Source organism: Thermobia domestica, chromosome 11 (genome assembly GCF_964235325.1).
Source record: "Thermobia domestica chromosome 11, izTheDome1.hap1.1, whole genome shotgun sequence".
NCBI lineage: Eukaryota > Metazoa > Arthropoda > Insecta > Zygentoma > Lepismatidae > Thermobia > Thermobia domestica.
The window spans coordinates 230665309-230682255 of record NC_137464.1 but is presented as its reverse complement, the minus strand read 5'-3'; positions in this window follow the sequence as shown (position 1 = coordinate 230682255).

The following is a 16947-nucleotide window of genomic DNA, read 5'->3' as shown; positions in this document are numbered from 1 at the left end:
TACCATTGTATTACAAAATGTTTTTCCTTTCCAACGGGAGCACATTCTTCGTGTAGCCATATCAACAGCTAAATCTTTGTTCAATCTTCACTTTACTGCTACATATTCAGGATCTTTTGTTCACTTCCATATCGGACCTCTAGAGACAGAAGTCTAAAACCAATATGGCAGTATTCATTATGGCTCTTACTTTACTATTCGTTAACATCAGATCATTTCAACAACACAAAATACTTCTAGAACCTCTTCTGTTAGAAGAAAAAATTGATATCGTAGCTCTCAACGAAACAGCTTTAAAACCAGTCTCTTCTGCACGACTTTCTGGTTACCAACTTCAACGTTGCGACTACCACGATGTACGAGCACGCGCTCAAGGAGGGGTGTTGATTGGCTTTTCTCCCAAACGTCCTTATAGACAATACAATCCTCCTGCATTTGCAAAACTTCCTGAACATCTCTTATTCTCTATATACTACCCTTCTTTTACTGTTAATGTAGCTACCATATATATACGACCTGGCCACCCAATACCATACACCTTTTTCGATTATATAGCCCATAACTTTAAAAACATAATCATCATGGCTGATATAAATATTCATAGCAGAAGTGCAAGGGAGAAACAACGGTTTATAGACTTTGTTTCAACTACACTACAACTTCACATTCATAATCTCCCTGGTCCTACTCGACCAGCCAGCCAAACAACCCCGGATGTAGTGATTACGTCTCTCGCACTTATAAATGACTGCGAGTTAAAGGTTCTTGATACGATTGGAAGTGATCACTGCCCAATCAAACTAACCATCAAAAAGACTCGCCCATCTTTACAAAAGCTAGAACCACAACTTATCCACCGTTATGATAAAGCTGATTGGCCTCAATTTCGGCAGACCGTAAATAACAGTGTTTCCACTTTTCAACCACCAACTTCAGAAACCGAAATGTACAATGTTGTAAACCACATCACAGATGCATTACATACTGGTGCTCAACAAGCTATTCCTGTGGAGAAAATTTATCCATCTAAGCCAAAATTGCCTCCACAATATCTTTCTCTAATACAAAACTCACGCCAACAATTTCGAGAATATAAACGAACCGGCAACCAAGAATGTCTCCGTCAACACAGACAATGGCAAAGAACTGTTACAAATTATCTCATAGCATACAAACGTCGCAACTGGATCAGCGCATGTAATAAACTAACCGATGAAGCCTCACCAAACCGATATTGGAAAACCTTTCATAGACTCACAGGAAAAAGCACTAAACTATCGTACCCTCTGTTGGACAATGATGTCCCTCTTTTTACCGACCAAAATAAGGCTAACGCATTCGCAACACAATTACAAACGGTCTTTACGCCTTCAATGTCATATATTTCTCATAACCGCGCAGATTTGTCTACTATCCCAGCTCTTCAACCATCACTCTCACACGTCATAGATAACGACCATCCTCTTACAGCACCAATCACTACTCAAGAACTTCAACGCGCACTTCGTAAGAAACGAAACACTGCACCAGGCATCGATCATGTTTCCTACCGGCTCCTAAAAGAAGCCCCACTCACTTTACTTACACTACTTGTTGCTCTCTATAACTTCATTCTGCGCACCGGCTTTTACCCAATGGATTGGAAGGTATCAAAGATTTGCATGTTTCTTAAGCCTCATAAACCAGCGCACGCTGTGTCTTCTTATCGCCCAATACAACTGACAACGGTGTTCAGTAAACTGTTTGAGAAAATTCTTGTCCATCGGCTCCATTTACATATTCAAGAACATAACTTACTGCCCATACACCAAGCAGGTTTTCGACCAGGTTTTTCCATTAACGACCAGTTACTTCGGCTGTCTACACTAATAACAAACCAATATAACAAGGCCTTTCCATCTTGCCTTGTATTAATGGATCTTGAAAAGGCTTTCGATAAAGTGTGGCATTATGGGCTTATACAAAAATTACAGAAACTAAACCTCCCTATCTGCTACTTACGTTTCATATATTCATTTTTAACTAATCGAATAGGATATGTATACATAGGATCTGCCATCTCACATCCCATTTTTCCGTATTGTGGCGTTCCACAGGGCTCTGCCCTCAGTCCACTCTTATATATACTGTATGCCTCTGATATACCTAAACCCATGCAAAACGTGTACTTATTTCAATATGCCGATGACACGGCCTTTCTAGCTCTTGGCAAAACTATGCATCAGATTAGCATGAGATTACAATCCACTCTCAGTGAATTTATGCAATGGTGTAAAACTTGGAAACTTACTATCAATAGCGATAAAACACAAGCGTTAGTCTTTTTACCTCCGAAACGCCGCTCCAAGGTTCATCGCAATCCGCGAAACCTTAAAGTCACGCTTAATGAACATTCTCTGCAAACAACATCTACGGCAACATATCTCGGGGTTGTATTCGACACAAAACTCAACTGGAAGGCTCATCTTGAAAAAATATCACAAAAGGCTAATATCCGGCTCAACCTTCTACGTCGGCTAACTGGAACTACTTGGGGATTAAACGCCCCATTGCTCCTAAATACATATAAAATGTTCCTTAGGCCTATCTTAACGTTTGGTCACATTGCTTGGTGCAATGCTCCAACGAAGTTCTACGACCGTTTATCCATATTGGAACGCCATGTCATCCGACTTGCATATCGTATAAAGCTACCATATCCGAACTTCCTGACATATGAACATATCAATTTCCCTCACCTTATTCAACACATTGCCGACCTTCGTTTGAAATACATACTATCCCGCCTATCAGCCTCCCATCCATTACTTCTTGATACTTTACTAGCTGATGCAGAAACTGACGCTCCGTATAAATATTTACATTCAGCATTAAACATTCTTCTCACGTTATATCTAAAAACCACACATCCTACAGCTGAAGAACACGACATCTTTAATATATATCATATACCCGATCATCTTCCTCATTTGTTTCCATTATAGCACAATGTCTGACTTCCATATTAACCTTGGGCTGCCCCCTTGTTTCCATTAGTCTCGAGTCGCCCCGAGACAGAAGAACTAACCTGCATTCGTATACCTAACACTGTGTTTGTGACTGTGGCGTGTATGCACTGCATTTCATTTTACATCATCATCTTTATTTCATAAACGCACAACATATTGTTTCTATACCAAAGTTTTTTTTTTTCTGTTTATACCTGCACCATTTAGATGTTCGTTTCTTTTTCTATGCACATTTCTCTTTATTCAGTTATCTAATATTTTGTTTATTGTAATTTTTCACCACTGTTTGTTTATAAAACTACTCTTAGACCATCCTACATGATTTAATCCATCAATGTCATAAATACTGTGCCAAAGAGAGGGCGTAACCCTCTATTGGCTAGGGTTAGGAGACATACTGCAAAAGCATTTATTCTTCTTTTGGAACTATAAAATGATGAATAAAGTACAACGTTCCAATCCCTAACCCTATTACACTAACAAAAAAAAAAAAAAAAAAAAAAAAAATCCTTGTTTCGCCTTTAAAACTACTTATTGGAAACCTACTTATTGTAAGCAATTTATTTTTGGAGAGGCAAATATGGGTCGATCATATCTTTGCTTCAAGTTTGAAAATTAGAAACTTGGTGCCAATATTGTTTAAATGGTGTCGGGTACTGAAAAACTTTCTTCTAGCAAATGCAAAACTTTCATAAACTCAACCCTGCTGGTAATGTAGGAATCAGAGATGGAGTCGTTTGTAGGTCAACAATATGCAACCCACCACTAGGGTGACCATAATTTTAACAGCTGAAAACGGGGCAAGTAAAAAGAATGAATATATATATATATATATATATATATATATATATATATATATATATATATATATATATATATATATATACATTATTATTGCGGCGAAACAGACAAGTTCATATATGTATCTGCAAACATTTTTAGTGGAGGGGCCATTCCATCGTCACGGGCAGGACATTTACACTACATATTTGATGCTTTAAAGTTGTACATTTCTAAAAATACAACATAAATTCTGCTAATTGTATGATACATGAGCAGTACAGACTTAGGAGTATATGTAGCTTATGTTTTCAGTATTTTTTTCTGTTTAGAGTAGAAAATATTAATTGCTAAACGTCTGTCACGGGCGGGGACAAAAAAGAGAAGTGACTTTCGACACACCAAGTGAATGTTACAAAACTCTGTGAATTCTTAGCTCAAAATGTTTTTATTTAAACGGAAATGTATAAATGATGAAATTTTTTTTTTACTAAACTTCACTTAAGAGAAATTTGCCAAATATTTATATTAATAAAAAATTCAACTTTACTGTGTCACGGGCGGGACACATGGTTGTCACGGGCAGGACACCGTGTGAATCAACACACAAAACCTCAATAAGAATGATTTGAAAACTGATATAAAATCGAAAATAAGTCAATTTCTGCTGTTCTGTTATAGCATTGTACACAAATAATTCTATTTACTTTACTTGGGGCTCGCTTTTATCACATAAAATAAAAATATATAGTCCACTTATTTCTAACCACCTACACTTTGGAGGAAATGGTTTTATTTGCCCATTTACACCCACCTTGTAGGGAACTTCGTACAAAACACTGTCTAACAGTATATAAAATAGGTGCTGGTATCCAGTGCCCGTGCCGTGGAAAATCAGCGACCGGGGCGAGAGTATTCGACGGCGCCCCCGTAAATATGAGTGAGGTCGACAGACCAGCCGCAAAGCGTCACATAATTGGCGCCATGCGTAAGAAAATTTTCAAAAATAAACCCTGCTTTTCCTTGATTTTGAGCACTATTTAATACTTTTTCCTTCCATTTTATATAGGCTTATATTTTATTTTTTCCTCCTGAATTTTGCGCCCCCATACTTTGACGCCCGGGGCCGTCGCCCCGCTCGCCCCTTCCCCCAACGCCACGGCACTGCTGGTATTACAGGTATTATTTGATTGAAATGCATGTAAGACACATCTTCAACAGTCTTGAAAATTTTACCGCAATCGCTTACGGTCTTCATACGAATTTCCTTGACTTCTTCGTCCTCTTCCACTGGGCTATGTGCGATAGTTGCATGTCTGTTTTCTTTTTCTGTCCACTAGAGAAAAATTTCATCAACAAAAATGTTCCTTGTGTTATATCTTCAACAGCTGGTCTAACACAAGCCTTGTTAACATGGAAACCTAAGTCGTCACTCAGGATAGCTTCATGGCTTTCGGAATCATTTTCAGAATCTGAATAAAAGTCTGTTAGGAATTTAAAGATTTTACACGGATGAAGCTCTGATTTAAAAGTTCGACGAACTACTCAATTTTCGTTGTCAAATTGCAGGGGAAAAAAAAGTGTTTTAATTGGAGACATTGAATTGAAAAGAGCATTTTCCCGCCTTTTATTCAAAGCGTCTTTCTTTTTTTAAAAAAAATTCTGCTGATGATAGTAGTAAAACAGATATATTTTGAAACGAAGAGTTTAAAGCTGCTACGAAATCAGCAGCACATTCTACAATTACTTTCTTTTGTTTCACAAAGTTCCATGCTGGCCTTCTTCTACGTACTCCAATCACATCCACTTCTTCGTTGAAATGAACAAAAAGTTGACGCTAATGATAATATTTATATGACACTTATTTTACGTTAAAACATCATACTGTCAGTAATAGATAATCCTCTATTTAAGTAAATAATGTTCATGCTTAGAAAACGTTATTTTAGTACACATGGAATCATTTTCTATCATGAAAAACCAATGTACACAAACTTTCTCACCAATGACATGCCCACTGTCACGGGCAGGACAAGTTTTCAAATTGAAATAAATCGAAATATATTATTAGCATTAGTCCAAAATTTGGTAAGTGTGAAGTACACATGCAAATTGTTACTTCTACTAAGTACGATCCACATTCTCAAATTTAGTAGTTCAGTACAATAACTTTTGGTAGTTTTCTGTCACGGGCAGGACACTCAAGTTGACGTTTATATCTTTAGTGATATTATAAACAATTTCTATCCTGTAAACACTTTTTCAGCTGCAGCTTGTAGCAAAAGGAAGTATCTTGAATAGCTCGAAGTTACTTCAGTCCAACATGCACTAATTACCGTAAAATGTTGCAGATAACAAGAATAACAAATTTCCTCGCAGGTGACAAGTTACAAATTCACAACTTAGATTTAAAAATTTTCGTGAATTCTAAGTATAAATAAGTTTTTGTTTGTTGAAAAGTAAATTTCGTTCTATTTACTTCATATATATGTAAAAATGCATTGGTTTTGACAGTTTTCGAAAATTTGGGTTCAGGCTCACCTTCGCGTGGAATGGACCGGAAACGAAATTTTTTACTAAATTCGAAGTGTAAACGAATACAACACTAAAACTATAAATCATATTCTTATGCAAGGTTTCCGGCTAACAAAAACCTCAAAACTAGTTACACCACATAGGACTAAAACCATCTCATAAACTACGAAAAATCTGTGAAACAAATACCAAATTTGTAGTTTAAAATCCATTTTAAATTATTTTAACATAATCACCTATTTTGTAGCATAGAGGAGTAATTCAATCAAACTTTATATCAAGAGCGCCGAGGGAGCCCTGGGGGGCCGAGGGAGCCCGGGCCCCCCAAAGCTCATGTGGGCCCCCTATTGTATTTGTGAATATACAATATTTGGCATAACTTGAGTGCAATTTGTCTTAAAATCTTTACACACACACACACATATATAGGCTATACATACAGTATATATACACCTGCATCTGAATACCCCCCCTTCCCAAATTTACAGAGAAATCGGCGCCCTTCCTTTATATATAATACAAAACATTTATTTTCTGTATCGAGCAAATATATATTACGTACAAACGGTAGTTTTTGAGACGTTTTGTATCGCGTGACGAAGATATGAACGAAAGAGCTCCTAAGACGGATAATTAATTGAATACATAAATTACTCCAATCGTACATTGCTTGAAGTTGCTACTCCATTCAGTAAGTTACGTTTACTAACTTAAGAGGACCAATGTTGCTCATTATGGAGAGAGGAATGAGCCAATTAATTCCTAGTGTACTAAGTATAAATTATTTATGAGAGTGTAGGAATAGCCACAGCTAAGGATCAGTAATTTAAAAATACCTGTGTGTTGCGCTTCGTCCATATGTCTGGAAACAAATACACGATTTCTGTTTCCGCACCTAAATTGCACGACAGACTGCTCGGTACGCATACGATCCTCAGAAGAAAAACCCCTTCTGTAGACAACGAACACCTCCTTACGTTTTACTGGCTTTTCCAGTGTTGCCAACACTCAACTAATACCCTCGCCCGCCAGGTACCAAGCTACCAGCATGTCTCGCCATGCCTGTAAGGGCTGGGTTTGTTATTTACTTCTTTCACTTGCATAAAACGGGACAACAGGGACGGCGCCGGAAACGTTTGATGGGGTGGGTGGACAATGAAAATGAGAACTGGGCAATGTAAACATGTTTTTGACAATAATTAAGTTTGATTTTTTATACTCTTTAGTTAGCTAAAGCTCAGACGGAAATAGGGGAGGAACTAGAATTTGGAAAACAGCTGTATTGACCTTATAGAAGATACAATTCTGGCATTCGCCTGGTGGAACTAAAGAAATGCAGGACTTAGATGGGGCTGCGGGAGTTCGTGGCTATATGCTCAACCTACCGAATTCCGCGTGGCAGACACACTGGGCCGTATGCAGAGTCATTTTGACGCGTGATTAGTGCCATACGAAAGAGTTCGACTAACATAAGGTTCCTGTAGTAGTCAGGCTCTTAGTACGACGCTAATCATGCATCAAAACGACTCTCCATAAGGCGGACTACCTCTATTTACAATTAAAAAAAAACAATAAGAACGATATGAACTGTGTAGTCGATGAAGTCCAAGACAGCTTTACCTCCTCTCCCTTCAAGAATGCTCATGAATATATAGAAATAAACGAAGGTTCAAAAAACACAGACTAACAGATAATACTCTAACTTTCGTTAATAACATAAAATACACAATAAGTAGGCAAAGTAAAACAAGATTTTTTGACGTAATCTCTATATGCAACAGCAAAGACCTATGTTACTAAAAAATAGGGAAATTCGACAGCATGATTGTTTGAACATAGCTTACACAGATATCTTTGATACTGAAACTCAATTCAGCAAATAAATAAATAAATAAATAAAAAATAAAACAATTATAATTTGGATAAAGCAGTAAATAGCAATTAACAAAACTTCATCATGATCCACAGAAAGAGCAATGTGTTTTAAACTATGAAGGGCTGATCACATGGTATGAAGAAGCTTACAATAAACTTTTATACCTGCACTTTAATGAAGAGCAATGCGTCGATTTTTATGTCCAGCATCGAATGCGTTAACCACATCCTCTACATCAATATTCATTACAAGTTTTCTTTCTATTGAGAGGAAACAAAGATCGCTTAGGCGACCGTCAGTGGCGGATCTAGCATGGGACCGTAGAGGTCTAGTCCCCCCAGTTTTCTGAATAATAAAAATAATTTAAGCTATTATTTATATATCTTTTGAAGTTTATAGTAAGTTCATGATACACCTATCAAAGTCTGGGGTGTAGCTGCCCCCCAGTTTTTACCTTCTAGATCCGCCTCTGGCGACCGTTTGCCATTCGATTTCTTAGATATGTTTTAACCCCCGTCTCAGACACTAGAAAGAACGCTCATATGGTAAACTAGATACAGGAATGGTGACAACAATTACGGCTAATTTGTGAATTTCATGAAAGCAATCCATTACTTCAGTAAACTGATTTAGATTTCTGGATTTTCGGCATCTATGGCCATTTAGTTCAGTAAACTGAGAAATGGAGGTAATTTTGCATTGCTTTTCCTCCTCATAATGTTTCAAAATTTTCGGTAGACGTTTCAGTTCCACCTCTGCACTATCGACACTATCCATAATGACGTGCCAGTGAGAGGAAGTGTTCACTTTTAGGGTGAAAACTGCTTATCCCACATAGAATACCTGTATTTTCTGTAAAACGCTTATTCATTTCTGCAAGTATTCTGTCAAGTACAGGAAGAAATATCCTAAGTCGGTAGTCTTCTTGAGATTAGATATCTTCTTCCTCAACCGATATTTGCTCATTCATAATATACAGACGTAAATGATGGAGCAGTGATCGTGTTCTGGACTTTCGACCCGTTAAAAATATACAGTTATTTTCAGCAAGACTGAAAGACTCATTCCTAATTTTTTCGAACTCCTCGACTGTGTTTCGAATTTCAGTAAAATAATCCACTACAAGTTTCGTAACTAAACCAGCATCAGCTAGTGTACTCTCCTTATTTTGTAGATAATCTAACAATCTTTTTAACTTTCCAAGAGAAAGTGTGAACAAGTTGAGTTGGAATACAAACTGAAAATTAACTTCACTCAATAGACGTCTTGCTTCAGAAGAGCGACTGCGATTTTTCATTGCTTATCTCAGAAAGTGTTAGAACAACTGCCCTAAACGTTCTCCTCATAGCCACACAAGCTGCAACCTTAGATAAACGGGTAAAAAATATTTCGTTAGCGGTTCAGAAGATACTTAATGCCATAAATAATACTATATATATTGAAAATGAAATGAAATCTCTGAGTTTTACGTTCCACGGTTATGCCGGTTAGGCTAAAGGAGACGGTGATTATAAGAGATGAGTGAAATGGTGGATGAAGAAAGTGGGAGGAAACGGGAGAATCCCGAGAAAACCCACGAGCACGGTGTTTGTCCACCACAAAGTTCACTTGGCGGGGGCTGGGATCGAACCCGGGACCCCAAGCACCAGAGGTGAACGCTCTACCACTGAGCCACCGCGCCCCCAATACTATATATTGAATACCATACGAAGATAGTACATTAGAAGCCGTCATTTTCTGTGTAGTATCACTGACGACACCTCAGCAATATACAAAGGACGCGATGACCGATTAGTGTAAGATCATTATGATGATACAGTGTCCTGTCCGAAGGTCGATCTTTGGCCCGAAGTTCCCTGGGCAAAGTGAACCCATGATGGTTTGCCATAGTCTTCCATGGAACGATGATAACCTCCTAAGAACGGGACCTAGAGTAGGATCCAAATCACTTGTGTTCCCACTGGGAATCGAATCCGGAACTCACCGGGGACACTCGAAGTTCAATAGGAGCAACATTATTTCGCATCTGTTTATTTTCATGGTAACTGTGCGGACAAAATGTGGACTAGTAATAATTTTCGATAACTACAGCAGGAAGCGCGCGTTAATCCGAATATTTTCTTGAGCTGTTCGGGTTATTAAATTGTTTGGCGTAAAAGAGAGTGTTTAAAAGTCACAAATTCAGTTACAAACGAATAATTGTCAAGGTTTAGTTCTAATCTAAAACATGTACAATAGTTAAGCATTCAAAGGTCATTTGAAAAAGTCTTGTACTCAAGAAAAGTGGCCTGGTCTAGTCCAATAATTCAGAACTACTGTTTCTGATTGAGCAACCAGTCTAAAAATATCAACCCGCGGGCTAAATGTCATTCGGACAAGCGCTGGGTTCGGATTGCGGTGGATTTGGATTAACGCGAGCAGCCTGTACTGCTAATGGAGAAACACTATACGGAAATGTGTAGTTAAATGAGCTCGAACAAAAGCAAGTCACATATACTCATGTCCAATGGAACAAGCTACCAATCACGTTTACACCATGCGAGGGGAAACAATAGTTAGCAATTCTAGCTGTGCTAACTTTATTGGTCCTCAGCAATTTGCGAATTATCTGGGAATGATGGGGAAATCCCCCTTTAAAATTAGACACACCATGTAAGTTTTATTTTTTTCGTGTTATTTCCTCCTGGAGTGAAAACTGTAATTAGAAAGGAATTTTTACATGGATTGTGTTGTCAAATAATGGACTTCAAGGAATAATAAACACATATTCCTCCTATCAGTATATTTGAGGAGAGGTGGGGGGAGAAATTTGTTTTCTTTCCTAAAAGGAAATTTACAGTAACAACAATACAACAATACATAAAAAAATAAAAATCAGGTATATGTCAATAACTGAAATTCAAGTAGAGATATTAAGTAACAAATGTTTTTTTTTTGTTTGTTTGTTTCATGTGTCTGCGGCAATTATTGTCGGTTTACTGTAGCTTGGCGCTATGTTTTGATACAAAACCTGGCCAGCGAATCTTAGCAGTCCTTCCCCTACTTTCCCCTTATAGCAGTTGTAACAGTGGAACTAACTCATCAATTTTAGCACTAGTAGGGTTTGGTATTTGCAAGTTGCGTAAATTTCGAAAGAGTTTACTTCTTCTCTAATCAGGACCGTAACTTTTGTGGGACAGGGGAGGGGCAACTTCCCCCCAGGGAGGTTCCCCGCCGTTCGAAGGGGCCCATTTGGAGACAAAATTTTCTTAATCCACATACAATACGAACATGAAATTATAAATGAAGCATCAAACAGTTTCACTACATTACATAAAGCAGCGCACAAAAGGTAAATAAAACAAAAGTGAGCCGTGTGCCGCTTCAGTAAGAAACGTCTATTATTAGGGGCCCTAGAAATAACATTTATTCGTATGGCTTTGAGATTTGTCAATGTTGTCCCCTTAAATAATTTGTCATGTATGGAACGGGCCCAAGGGCGTAAGTAACGGCCCCGCAGACCTTACCGTGAGGGAGGGCCCACAGGCTCCGGGGGGCTTAAATAGTAAGAAAAAGATAGAAAGTGGGGGGCCCAAGAATGAGAAAAACAACTTTTTCTAGGAGGCCCAAATACACGTATTAATGCTTGCCCCCCAGAAAGAAATCTAAGTTACGGCGCTGTCTCTAATGTGAATTTATTGGTACACTTCTGCTAATAGTTAACTATATCAGGTTGGTCTCTTTAAACCTTGGGCCGTGGAGAGAAACAATCTTACAGGAGGACAGTATTCATATTTTAGGAAGGTGGGGAAAGGAGAGCAAGGATGAGAAAGATGAGAAGAAAGAAAGAAAGAGAATGAAAGAAACACTTCTACATTTACTTCATAATGAATTTAAACACATCCCAGACAGCATGTTTGCTTACCGCAAGCTTGCCTGTCGCTTTTATTTGATTTTATTTCGCTTTGGCTTATACACAAAAGCTTATTTCTGCTTAGCGCAAGCTGTAGTGCGGGCAACCCATGCTTCACTTGCGAGACGCTTTTCTTTAGATTGAAGTAAAAAGCCAGCGCGCGTTCGATTTTCAGTTGTTCTCAAAAACCACGTGACGCTGACCTCTTAACTTTCGGCGACAAGGTAGTGTTCGCGCTGTTAGCGTCTTGTTAGCATTCAGCTTGAATAAAGGACAAACTTAATTATTTTTTAACTGTGCCGTCTAGTACTCTAGTCCCACGTACCTATAATATCACTTTATTTTCTCATATTTCGGTAACCATGAGGCATAACGAATTATAGTATTTATATATAAAGCAGAAATGTGAACATAGATGGCAGCAGATTTGACCCTACTTATTTTGCGAAAGAATACAGAACTGTTGCAGATATTTTAATATAAACTTCAAGTTTAACTTACAGTATAAACTTTATCTGAACGCTGTGTTTAAAGTATAAACATTTTTCTGCATTTTTATATAAAAAGGTAGAAATTTCAAATACTCGCGGCTAATATAACAACATATCAGATATTTGTACGAAGCAACGGCGCGTTGCTTGTCACAACTAAAATGTAATAATTATGCTTATTTTCATGTTTTGCAGAAGCGGATCCGAGACTTAGCTGTTTTCACGATTGTGCATTTGCTTCAATAATTGGGAAGGGCAGGAAAAAACATATTGTAGCATAGATTTAGTCAGACAGTTAAATTATACTGTTTTATCTAAATTCGCTTACTGAAAGATTCCATGTAACTTGTTTGGCGTGTTTTCGCTTGCAATAAGCTTAATAAAGCTTGCCATTGATGAGAATACGCTTATACTTGGATTGCGTTTGAGATAATTTTGACTTGTGTTTAACTTGTGAAGACAAGCTTGTGCAAGCCTTGCCCAGATGTAACTAACTAGCTTGCCACAAGCTTGCAGCAAGCTAATTGGCTTGCATAGTATAGCTTACGGCAAGCTAATTGACCTTGCCACAGCAAGCTTGTGGCAACTTGCAGCAAGCTTAAATTGCTGTCTGGGATATAAACGAAAAAGGGATGTCGCAACCCACCACCATAATATTTGTGGAAGTGTTGGCAACATAATATTCTGAAGGAATATATTTCCCGCCAATTCTGGGGCCTCAGTGTTTGGTCCAATTCTGGCCTTGCAGCAGTGGCGGATCCAGGGGGCGATCGTGGCGATTGTCCCCCAGGAAAGGAAACATTCTCATTTTATATATTTAAATAAAACCCAATCCCAGAGTTTGGAGCTCTTAAAAATAGCTCTAAGTAGCAGTAGTAAAACCCACCGCCCCCAAGAAGTCCGTCCTGGATCCGCCCCTGCCTTACAGAAGCTACCATCTAGTCATTCACCTCGTGGGACTGAGGAAAACCTTAATAAGGAATACCGGCCAGAGCCGGGTTCATGCCCACGCTCGATCTAGCTATTTTAGTGCCTTTTTTGTGTTGCACAGTGTCTGGTAAAGGCACCCAAACAGGGCAAATGTGTACAGCTTTAAAATGTTTAAATGTTAAAATTCGCTTTATACTGTACTTTGAACACGTAATTCAATGTGTATTATATTCTTCGTACAGCAGCATGGTTTATATCCTAATACTTTAAGTCTATGGTTGTTAATATTTATAATTATTGCATCATACTAATCTTTCTCAAAGCTCGTTCAATTAGTATGAAATTCTACACTTAGCAGTTTGCAACATTGCAAACCTTCACCAACAGGCAATATGTAGCGAGAATATTTCCACCTATACTCGCATCGAAATTCCCAGCCCTTGTTTACAATCAGTACAATATGTTTCTGTCGCCTTATCATGAAAACAATGCTGTGCAGCGAACCTAACGGTCTTCCCTCCCTCTGTTTATTGTTTACAACACAAACTGCCATCTTCCAATATTGCCAGGCGTACAAGGTTTTCGCACACTTTCGAAAAAGAACACTTGTACAAAATTGAGTGTGCATTATATGTAAGATTGTATTACATAATAACTTACTCAATTTATCATAACGTTAATAGCTCAGTCATCTCAAAAGAAGCAATTTATGTAGTAATAGCACTTAGTCCATGACTGTGCAGAAGTAGGTACATTCGGTTCGGAGATTCATGTGCCTGGCAACCATGAATTAACCATGTAGGGGTGAGAAGCAAGGTTTTGACGCTCGCACTACAATTGTTGTTTGTAAACAATCTTCCATCCTAGAGTGAACAGACAATACGAGTGATTATTTTTACTTTTTTTTTCCAACCCTACGAAATCGGTCAAAATAGCTTCGTAGTTCACTAGGTGCTGTAATTTAAAGCCCGCGAAATTTAAAGGATAATCAGGACTTTTGGCGTCATTATATTACTACAAGTACAAGTCTATGTATGTATATGTCTTAAAATCATTGTTCATTGTAGTTAAACAGGGCCCTAGAACCTTTTACATTACAATCCAAAGTAATATCTATTGCTTTTGAAGTACAGGATGTCACCTTCATTACTCTACTTCTGTTGGGGTGGGCGGATGGGTGGGCGAGGTCATCCATCGGATGGGCGGTCGCCCACCCCCGCCCACCTTTAATGCCGTCCCTGCGGGACAAATACTACGTTTTTCCTTCTACTGACTGGACCAAGGATCTTATAAAATAGAGGATCTGCCCTTACAACAAAATCTTGAAGCCATACGTCACAGTTTCGTCACCCCTACTCTGCCCACTCCGCCCAATAGGATCGCAAAGTTTTGAGCCAACGATCATGGCGGAAACGAAAGTAGCCAATCAGACAATGACAGAAACGAGAGTAGCCAATCAGACGTGCCGATGCTCGGTTGTTTTTTGGCTTCATCGATTTAATAGGATGAAGATACGTATGGGCAGATCCTCTATTTATAACATTGTTGGACTGGACGGCCGGGACACACCCCGAAAACGGGACGTATTTTCACCCTACCCACTACTCACTCTGACAAACTCTGACACACTGAGATATCGACTCAGTCTGTTCAGTGCATTATAGACATCTTCTGGTGAATTTGTCTACGTTGTACTTTCAAGGCCACCATTTTTCTTCCTTTTCCGTTTGTTTCTAATTACTTACCTGAGGTGACTACATCTGATAGAAAAATTAACTTTTGGATATTAATATTTGTAATTGTAATAACAGTAATAAGACTTACTACTTGCCTTTCGAGACACAGCCTGTGAGTTTTTAGGGGAGCTAACTACTGAAAAAGAAACATATTTTTAAATCGCCAGTAATATATTAATTATTATATAAAAAGTGAATGTAACTATCTATCAGGAGTGGATCAAGAGGGGGCGATCGGGGGGAATTCCCACCCCCCCAGAAAAGGAAACTTTCTTATTTTAAATATGTAAATAGAACCCATCCCAAAGTTTGGAGCCCTTAAAAGTAGCAGTATGACAACCCACCGCCCTTCCCCCCAGAAGTCGGTCCTGGATCCGCCCCTGCTATCTATGCGTTATCATCACGGCCGAATTGTAAACAGGGGCGTCATTTAGAGAGGGCAGGGAGGGGCATTCCCCCCTGAGTTTGAGATTTATATAGATTTTATCAATAGAATAGTAGTAAGTCAGTGAAAAACGCGAAATTTTACTTATATCAAGGGGTCTTGCCCACCCCAAGCCAAATCTGAAATGACGCTACTGATTGTAAAGTCAAATGAAATGACTTTTGGCATATAATTAGGCCCCAATCCCAACTAGGACGTTATCATATTTCTTCAGGAGTGGGGATCCGAGTTTTTGTGTGAAAAATTGAGTATCTCACAAGTTGTTCAACTTAGGGAGCTGAAATTCAATGTATTAAGTCTTTATTAAAAATAAGCCAAACGTGTCCTAGCATTTTTTAAAAATTCTTTTCTAGGGAGGGGAACTTTCTATATATTGGAAATTGGTAATGGGTTGATTTATAAAAATAAACGAAAATGATCGATATTAGTTCAGAAACAAATTTAGAAATAAAATCTGCAGTTCTTCGCATTTTGTATCCTTCTATTATAATATTTGCCGAAACTTGTGTCTATTATATGGAGTGTTGAGAACACAAGCCAATCAAGCAGGGGCGTCATTTAGGGAGGGCAGGAGGGGCAATTGCCTCCCCCCAAAAGTTTGCAGATTACACATACTTTAATGCATTGTCTACTAATATACAAGTACAAAACGTGAAAGTCTATGTCGGTGGTGCTTTTCCTCCCTCAAGCGAAGTCTGAAATGACGCCCCTGCAATCAAGCCATAAAGTTGTCAGAAAAATATACATAAAATTTGTACTGTAAGCTTAATTATATCTAAATGTTAAGTTTAGTCTAGGGGACACCCATACATAGGTCCCGTTGGATCAAAAAGGTCGAGTAGAAATTATTACTGGAATTTGTCTAACGGTACTAGTGGTACTAGTCTAATGGTACTATTTCTGGTTTGTTCACATGTTTTGAAAACCGCGAGTTTTTTTTTTTTTTTTTTGGCAATATGGCCACCAAAATCAAAGGTCACCAAAAATTGCTTTATGTCAGAAATCTTTAAATATATTTAAAACGGTTCATTTTTTTTAAATAGCCTTCTATAAAAGTTGTTCAGAATTAAACTTTCAGAAAAGTCACTATTTTTAACTTTTTCTCCAATGGCGTAGCGTGATCAAAAATTTAGGGGGGTCACTATTTCTTAAACTATCTTACAAATATCTGGGTCATACAAATATCCCTATGATAAAGAGGTAAGTAGATATTTCAGGGGAGAGAGTTGGGTCATGTACACTCATGTCCAAAAT